This window comes from Tamandua tetradactyla, chromosome 22 (assembly GCF_023851605.1).
Source record: "Tamandua tetradactyla isolate mTamTet1 chromosome 22, mTamTet1.pri, whole genome shotgun sequence".
NCBI classification, from domain to species: domain Eukaryota; kingdom Metazoa; phylum Chordata; class Mammalia; order Pilosa; family Myrmecophagidae; genus Tamandua; species Tamandua tetradactyla.
The window spans coordinates 28,846,794-28,854,739 of NC_135348.1; the positions used below are offsets into that span (position 1 = coordinate 28,846,794).

General features: G+C 37.3%; 1 pseudogene; it reads left to right on the plus strand.

Annotated features, from left to right (window-relative positions):
- Positions 1 to 323: 323 nt before the first annotated feature.
- Positions 324 to 7,521, plus strand: LOC143666128 (ATP synthase F(1) complex subunit alpha, mitochondrial-like; annotated as a pseudogene).
- The last annotated feature ends 425 nt before the right edge of the window (positions 7,522 to 7,946 follow it).

A 7,946-nucleotide genomic window follows, 5' to 3' on the forward strand; every position in this document is an offset into this window, starting at 1 on the left:
AGAGGAGTTAAGGGGTAAAATAAATTGGGCAGATGAAAACACAAGAGGTCAGTGAGAGGAAAGGGTAAGGGGTATGGTATGTAAGTTTATTTATTTTTCTGGAGTGAAGCAGATGTTCTAAAAAAATGATCATGGTGATGAATACACAACTATGTGATGAGATTATGAGCCATTGATTGTACACCATGTATGAAATGTATGTGTGTGAAGATTTATCAATTAAAAAAGAAAAAGTAGTAGCTCTGGGAGTTCTCACCCTCTTGGAATCCTGAGACCTCCATGTAAAGACCATAGGCTAAGTCTTCCTGAGAATGACAGACAATATGGAGAGAGAGGCCCAGCTCATAGCCAGCACTAACCCCAGATACGTGAGTGGGGCCTTCCTAGATTACCCAGCTCTAGTTGTGACACCAGATGACTGCAGCTGTGTGAGTGATAAGACCAGGTCAGACCAGCGAAAAACCATCCATCTGAACCTAGGCCTAATTGCTCATCCACACAATTGTGAGTAGTAAGGTGGTTGTGTCAAAATCTATGAAGTTTTGGGGTAGTTTGTTAAGCAATAAGAGGATATTGAGATAGTTAAGAAATAAAATTTAACTTTTATTTTGGTGGACAATAGCTTTCGTGCTGTTGTTTTCACATTCCTCCCAATATGGATAAAGAAAGAAATAACTGTGCCCAGATCCTGAATTTGGCTTAGGCTTAGCCTCCTGGCCAATTGTTGCCTTCTCTGAAATTCTTTTCAGAACCACTAAATGCCAAAATGTGACTGCATATGCAAAGATTTTTTCCTTTAAAAATCCAATGTTTATTTAAAACCATGTTTTGAAGCAGCAGATGTTAACTTTTTTATAAGCAGTTTATTGAGATATATTCACATACCATATAATCATCCAAAGTATACAAGCAACAATTCACAGTATCATCATATAGCTGATGATACTTATTTTCTAATTTAATAATCCATGTAATGAAAGTTTAACAGTATTCCATAAGCTATTCCACAAGCAGCATTTTAATTGTCAGACCATTGACAGATGTTCATATAATAAAAATGTTGTATTAAAAAATCACAGTGGGATAAACAAAGAGAGGGGGCCTAGAAGGTGAAAGCATTGCAAAAGATAAAAATGAGCAGCAGAACCAGACAACCAAGTTGTATTTCTTGATGGAGACAAGGGATATAAAGGAAGATTAAGCTTAGAAAACTACAACCCACTTTCCAATTCAATGACATACCCAAGGAATTTAAATATTAATATAATTGTTGAGAGTAATGTATGGAACAGTTTTGAGCTTTGGATCTGAGATAACTATCTCTTTCCATTAAAAAAAAAAATTTAATTTTATATTACAAAAGACAGTGTATCCCACAGCCAGCTTTTGAGAGTTCAAATTGAATTCAGGGAAGATTAGTTTGTGAATGTGTAAGTAATTTCTGTGCCAAGTATTTGTCCTGTCAGAGAGAATCCATTGACTAGAAGCAACTGTCCATTATAATAAAATCACATTACATAATGTTTTACCTCAGTTAAAAAAAATCCCTAAAGAAATTTCTAGAAAAATATTTATTTATTTTATTTAACTTTTGGGGTAAATTTTTAGTGAACAAGTTGGAGGAATTTTGAGAATTAAACGTTACTTGATTTTTTCAAAGAGATGTATAATTCCAAGTATTCACTGTCCAAATTAATAATTGAACTAATATAAACACTTGTCTTTTCTGAGATTATTTATTATGGATAGTAATTTCTGGGGAAAAAAAAGAATCAGAATTAGGTTTTCTTTTATCAAGGGACATGAAGATGAATTGATTGTGACATTAATCCTCCCCCTTTAATAATGAGAATTCTACCTCATATATCAGAAATGCTTTCATTCAGAACTAGGAAAAGGAATCTTCCTCTGGAGTGGAAGATTCTACTAAGACTATGGTTCTGTTTATTGTGTCTCAAGCAAAAACCAAGTAGCGTGAGCAATTAACCTGCTTTTTAAAATCCACTTTAGATTAAATGGTAATTGATTGAATTAATCTTACAGTGACTTAATTCTATTATTAAGCCATTTATAACAACAGGTTTTACAAACTCACAACAGTTTTTTAGTCAATAGAACTCTCAATAGAGAAAATATATTACATATTTTAAAAGAACTTATATAGTAGCAAAAATATTCTGGAACAAAGCCACGTTTAATTTATGTCCATCCCACCTTCATTCCTGCTCGTCACCATCCCCACAACTATTACCTTAGTTTAATTCCTCACCATTTAGCTTCCAAACGACTCTCGCTACTATTCAGTTCACAGAATTATTTTTCTAAAATGAAAATTTGATCATGTTACCTCCCAATTTAAAACTCTTCATTAGCCTGGTATCCTCTGAATGAGGGGATTTAATTTTGTTATAATCTTACAGTCAAAGTCTTTGCTCTATAGTATCTAATGTCCTCCATGATCCACACCTGTCCAGTCCCTCTCTAATCTGATTTCTGTCTTTCCTCCTACTCTCCTGCAGCCTGCAGCCACCTTCCTCCCCCATATAATCCAGAACCCCAACCATCACAGCAGTGTTCCTTGAACTTGTCATCCAGTTCTATGCCTCAGAGCTCTTGTATATGTAGTTCACTTCCCCTGGAAAGACACTCTCCACCTCTAGCTAGGTTCAGCTCCTTTCTAATTACTCAGCTCAAACACCAACTGCTTTACAAAGCCTTTCCTAACTTGACTGAGCTGAATCTGTGATGACTTCTTCCCTTGTGACATTCTGTACCTTACTCTATTACTGCATTTATCATTCTATTTGCAAGTATTTCTTTATATTTTAGAATCCTCTACTAAAACAGGAGTTGCCTGAGAACAGGGATGATAATAGCACCTTCAATGAGTGTTTGCTGAATAAAATTATGAAGCTCAGGTTGGTATAGTCTGTTTAATAGGATTGAACCCTAAGAAACTGCTGATATTCAGTCATTTTGATGTGCAAAAACAACAATTTCATAAGGTTCAATCTAAGTATATTCCAATAGGTAAATCTTGAGAAAAGTTAGGATTGGTTGACTTCATTAAGTTAATCATAAGACCTAATGTAAACACAGTTTTCTCAGGTTATATAGAAACCCAACTAAAGATATTCCCAAATATTAGTGTATTTTTCCATAAAGAAATCAGCCCAGATTTCACATACATATTTTTCTTCCCTCACTACAAAGCCCACTTTAGATTCTGAATGGAATGTTCATTCACTCGTACATTTAAAAAAATTTAAAGGAAGCATTATACTTATTGATATCTTGCTAGGGTCTTTAAACAGACTGTTGCTCTTCAAAGCTTTTCCGATAACCCAGAGAGGGTAAACACAAGGTTTCGGCTTTAGAGTGCTCTGGGGGGCTGCAGAGGAGCTACCGGAATAGGAGCTGCAGAGCCGCGGTCAGTGCACGTCACCGTGGCCCTGGCCGGCACCGCGAGCCAGGCTGGTCTCCAGAAATGCTTTAGGGTCATCTTTCATCGCCACAAGGAACCTCCATGCCTCCAACACTCATCTTCAGAAGACTGGTGCTGCCAAAGTGTCCTCTATTCTTGAAGAACGTAGTCTTGGCGCTGATACTTCTGTTGAACTAGAGAAAACTGGGCATGCCGTAAGTTTTGCATGGTATTGCCCAAGCACATGGGCTGAGAAATGTTCAGGCAGAAAAAAATGGTAGAGTTTTCTTCAGACTTAAAGGGTTTGTCTCTGAATTCAGAACCTGACAGTGTTAGCATTGTTGTATTTTAAAATGATTAATTATGGAAGGAGAAATATCTGGGAGCCATTGTAGACATTTCAGTTGGTGAGGAATTATTGTGTCATGTAGTAGATGCCCTTGGTAATGCCATTGGTGGAAAGGGACCACTTGGTTCCAAGACCTGCAGGTGAAAAGGTCTGAAAGGCCATTGAATCATTCCTCAAATCTCTGTGCATGAACCAATACAGATTGGCATTAGGGCTGTGGATAGCTTGGTGCCAAATGGTTGTGCTCAGTGTGAGCCAGTTATTGGTGACCGACAGACTGGCAAAACTTCAATTGCTTCATCAACCAGAAGCATTTCAATGATGGAACTGATGAAAAGAAGAAGCTATAATGTGTCTATGTTGCTATTGGTCAAAAGAGATCCACTGTTGCCCAGTTGGTGAAGAGATTTACGGATACAGATGCCATGAATTACATCATTGTGGTTTCAGCTACTGCTTCTCATGCTGCCCCACTTCAGTACTTGGTTTCTTATTCTGGCTGTTTCATGAGAGGATATTTTAGGGATAATATGCTTTGATTATCGATGATGACTTATCCAAACAGGCTGTTGCTTACTGTCAGATGTATTTGTTGCTCTGTCCACCCCTGGCTGTGAGGTCTGTCCTGCTGATGTGTTCTACCTACACTCCCGACTGCTGGGGAGAGCAGTCAGAATGAACCTTTTTTTTTTTGGTGGTGGTGGCTCCTTGACTACTTTACCAGTCATAGAAATACAAGCTGGTGAGGTATCTGCTTACATTCCCACAAATGTCATCTCTATCACTGATGGACAGATTTTCCTGGAAACAGAACTAACACTGGTTTGTCTTGTGTCCTTGTCAGGTCTGCAGCCCAAACCAGGGCCATGAAACAGGTGGCAGGTACCATGAAGTTGGAATTGGCTCAGTATCGTGAGGTTGCTGCTTTGGCCCAGTTCGGTTCAGACCTCGATGCGGCCACACAGCTCTTGTTTTTTTTAATTTTTTATTGATACAACAACATAAAAAGCACATACATTCTTAACATACAAACATTCCATACATGGTGTACAATCAATAGCTCACAATATCATCACATAGTTGTGTATTCATCACCATGATCATTTCTTAGAACATTTGCTTTACTCCAGAAAAAGAAATAAAAAGAAAAAAGAAAAACTCATACATACCATGTCCCTTACCCCTCCCTCTTATTGACCACCATATTTCCATATATCCTATATATGTATCTCTTTATTCTTAATTCTATTCATTGATCTTTTATTTATCTATTTAGTTTTAAAATTTTTATTAATAAAACCAATCAACATACAATATGAGCATTCTTTTTTCTTCACATAGTTGTATATCCATCATCATGATCATTTCTTAGAACATTTGCATCAATTCAGAAAAAGAAATAAAAAGAAAACAGAAAAAAATTCATACACACCATGCCCCTTACCCCTCCCTTTCATTGCAATATACATATTTTTAATTTTAACATTTGTCCTCCCATTATTTATTTTTAATCCATATGTTCTATTCATCTGCCATACCATAGATAAAAGGAGTATCAAACAACAAGGTTTTCACAATCACACAGTCACACTGTGAAAGCTCTATCATTATACAATAATCTTTAAGAAACATGGCTGCTGGAATACAGCCCTACAGTTTCAGGGACTTCCCTCCAGCCTAATACACCTTAATCGAAAAAGGGAATATCTGCATGATGCATAAGACTAACCTCCAGAATAATCTCTCGACTCTGTTTGAAATCTTTCAGCCACTGACACTTTACTTTGTCTCATTTCTCTCTTTCCCCTTTTGGTCGAGACGGCTTTCTCAGTCCCTTGATGTTGAATCCCAGCTCATTCTAGGATTTCTGTCCCACGTTGCCAGGAAGGTTTACACCCCTGGGAGTCACGTCCCCCATAAAGAAGGGGAAGGTAGTGAGTTTGCTTGCCGTGTTCGCTGAGAGAGAGAGAGAGAGGCCACATATGAGCACCAAAAGAGGTTTCTCTGGGGGGTGACTCTTAGGCCTAATTTTAAGTAGGCTTAGCCTATCTTTTCTGGGGATAAGTTTCAGATGAACAAACCCTAAGACTGAGGGCTCAGCCTATTGATTTGGTTGTGCCCACTACTTGCGAGAATATCAGGAGTTCTCCAAATGGGGAAGCTGAATTTTCCCCCTTTCTCACCATTCCATGAAGGGGACTTTGCAAATCCTTTTGTATTCACTGTTTAAATCACTCTGGGATTTATTGGGGTATCCCTCTGGACAAACCTACAAAATCTCATGCCCTATTCAAGGTTCAATGCACTTATGGTGTTCAATTAAACTGTCTATATAAGTTATATTAGGAGATGCACTAGCCAAAATATAAATTTTGTACCAAATAAACATTTTTTGCTTTAGTCTCACACATAAGTTAAAGTTTTAAAATATGAATTACCATCTATTTCAACACCCTGAAATATTGTCATTCCTTTGTTCTTCCTCATGCAAAAACATTTTTTAATTTGTACATTTAGTCACTATCATTGTACACTCTAAGCATTCCTATATTATATCATCTCAGTCTTTATCGTCTATCTTTCCTTCTGGTTTCATTTGTGCCACCCAACTCTTGAGCCATGGTGTGTGTCTGACTGAGTTGTTGAAGCAAGGACAGTATTTTTCAATGGCTATTGAAGAACAAGTGGCTGTCATTTATCCTGGTATAAGGGGGTATCTTGATAAACTGGAGCCCAGCAAAATCATAAAAGTTTGAGCATGTTTTCTTGTCTCATTTTATCAGCCGGCACCAAGCCCTGTTGAACAATATCAGGGCTGATGGAAGGATCTCAGAAGAGTTGGGTACAAAGTTGAGAGAGTTTAACAAACTTTTTTGGCTGGATTTGAAGTTTCAAACTCATGGATTCATATCAAGTGTCGGTTTGGTTTTGTCATGTTTTCTTCTGGTAATCAGTTTCATTTGTAAAAGGTTTACTCTCATACTTCTAATATACAGACATCACGTTAAAACTGAAAGTTCTACATTGCTCGGTAGAAAAAAAAAAGAGTGCTCTGGGAAGGCTTCTCAGCTTTAGAACAAGCATCGCTTATGCAAACATTGATCAGTTTACGTGGGAAATGCAGCTGCAGGCAGATTCCAGTGCAATTACATGTGCCACCTCACATTATTTTAGCTTCATTGTTCCTGAAGAGATGATTTCCCAAGTGATTGAACATGACTCTTCATATCAGAGTGACTGGCTTTCTCTTGAGCTGCAAGTTGAACAGAAACACCCAATTTCCTCACATTAGCCCTTAAAATAATCCTCTTTCAAGAATAAAGTCAGTATAGTAAAATTGATATGAGAGCTTATGTAAGTTCTTTCAGGAACATTTGTTGTCCAGTGATATCTCACTTCAAAAGATTTATTAAGGGGGGTGCACCGGTGGCAGAATTCTCGCTGCTGTGCCGGAGACCTGGGTTTGATTTCCTGAGCCTGCCCATGACCGTCCCCCCTCCTCCAAAAAAAAGATTTATTCAGGAAAATGGCAATAATGAAGCAAGGTTCCTAGTACCATCTTAAATCTTTTTAACCTATTGGTTGTTTTGGTTACAGTCATGTTTCCATCTCCTCCTTAAAACTCAGTTTCCTATTTCTTTATAACTCAGTATTAATCGGAAGCAAGATTTTACCTGTTCTTGCAGTGCACAGAGTTGGCCACCAGCTGACTGTCTGGAATTTCTTCATGTGGATGCATTTTGTCTAATCAAATCTCCATAATTTGCAGTCTAATAAAAAGTTATGGCTAACAGTTTAAAAATGGTTTAAAAAACGATGGAAAGTTGGAGAGGTTTATCTTACTAGATATTGAGACTGAAAAAGCTGTATAGCAATTAAGAAAGTTCTATAGGTAAATGGACAGACACATAGCTAATGGAAAAGAGCTGATGAACAAGCCCACACATATATCAAAATGAATATGAGACTGATTACAAATTAGTGTGGAAATTACAGACTCTTCAGTAAATGGTGCTGGGACTGTTGGGTTTGCAAATGGAAAAATAAAATAAAATTAGCCCCATACCTCACAATGAAATTCCAAACGGATGAACAATTTGAAAGTGAGAAGAAACTTTCTAAAATGTATAGAAGAAAATATTTCCTACTTTAGGATAGGGAATGGATACCACA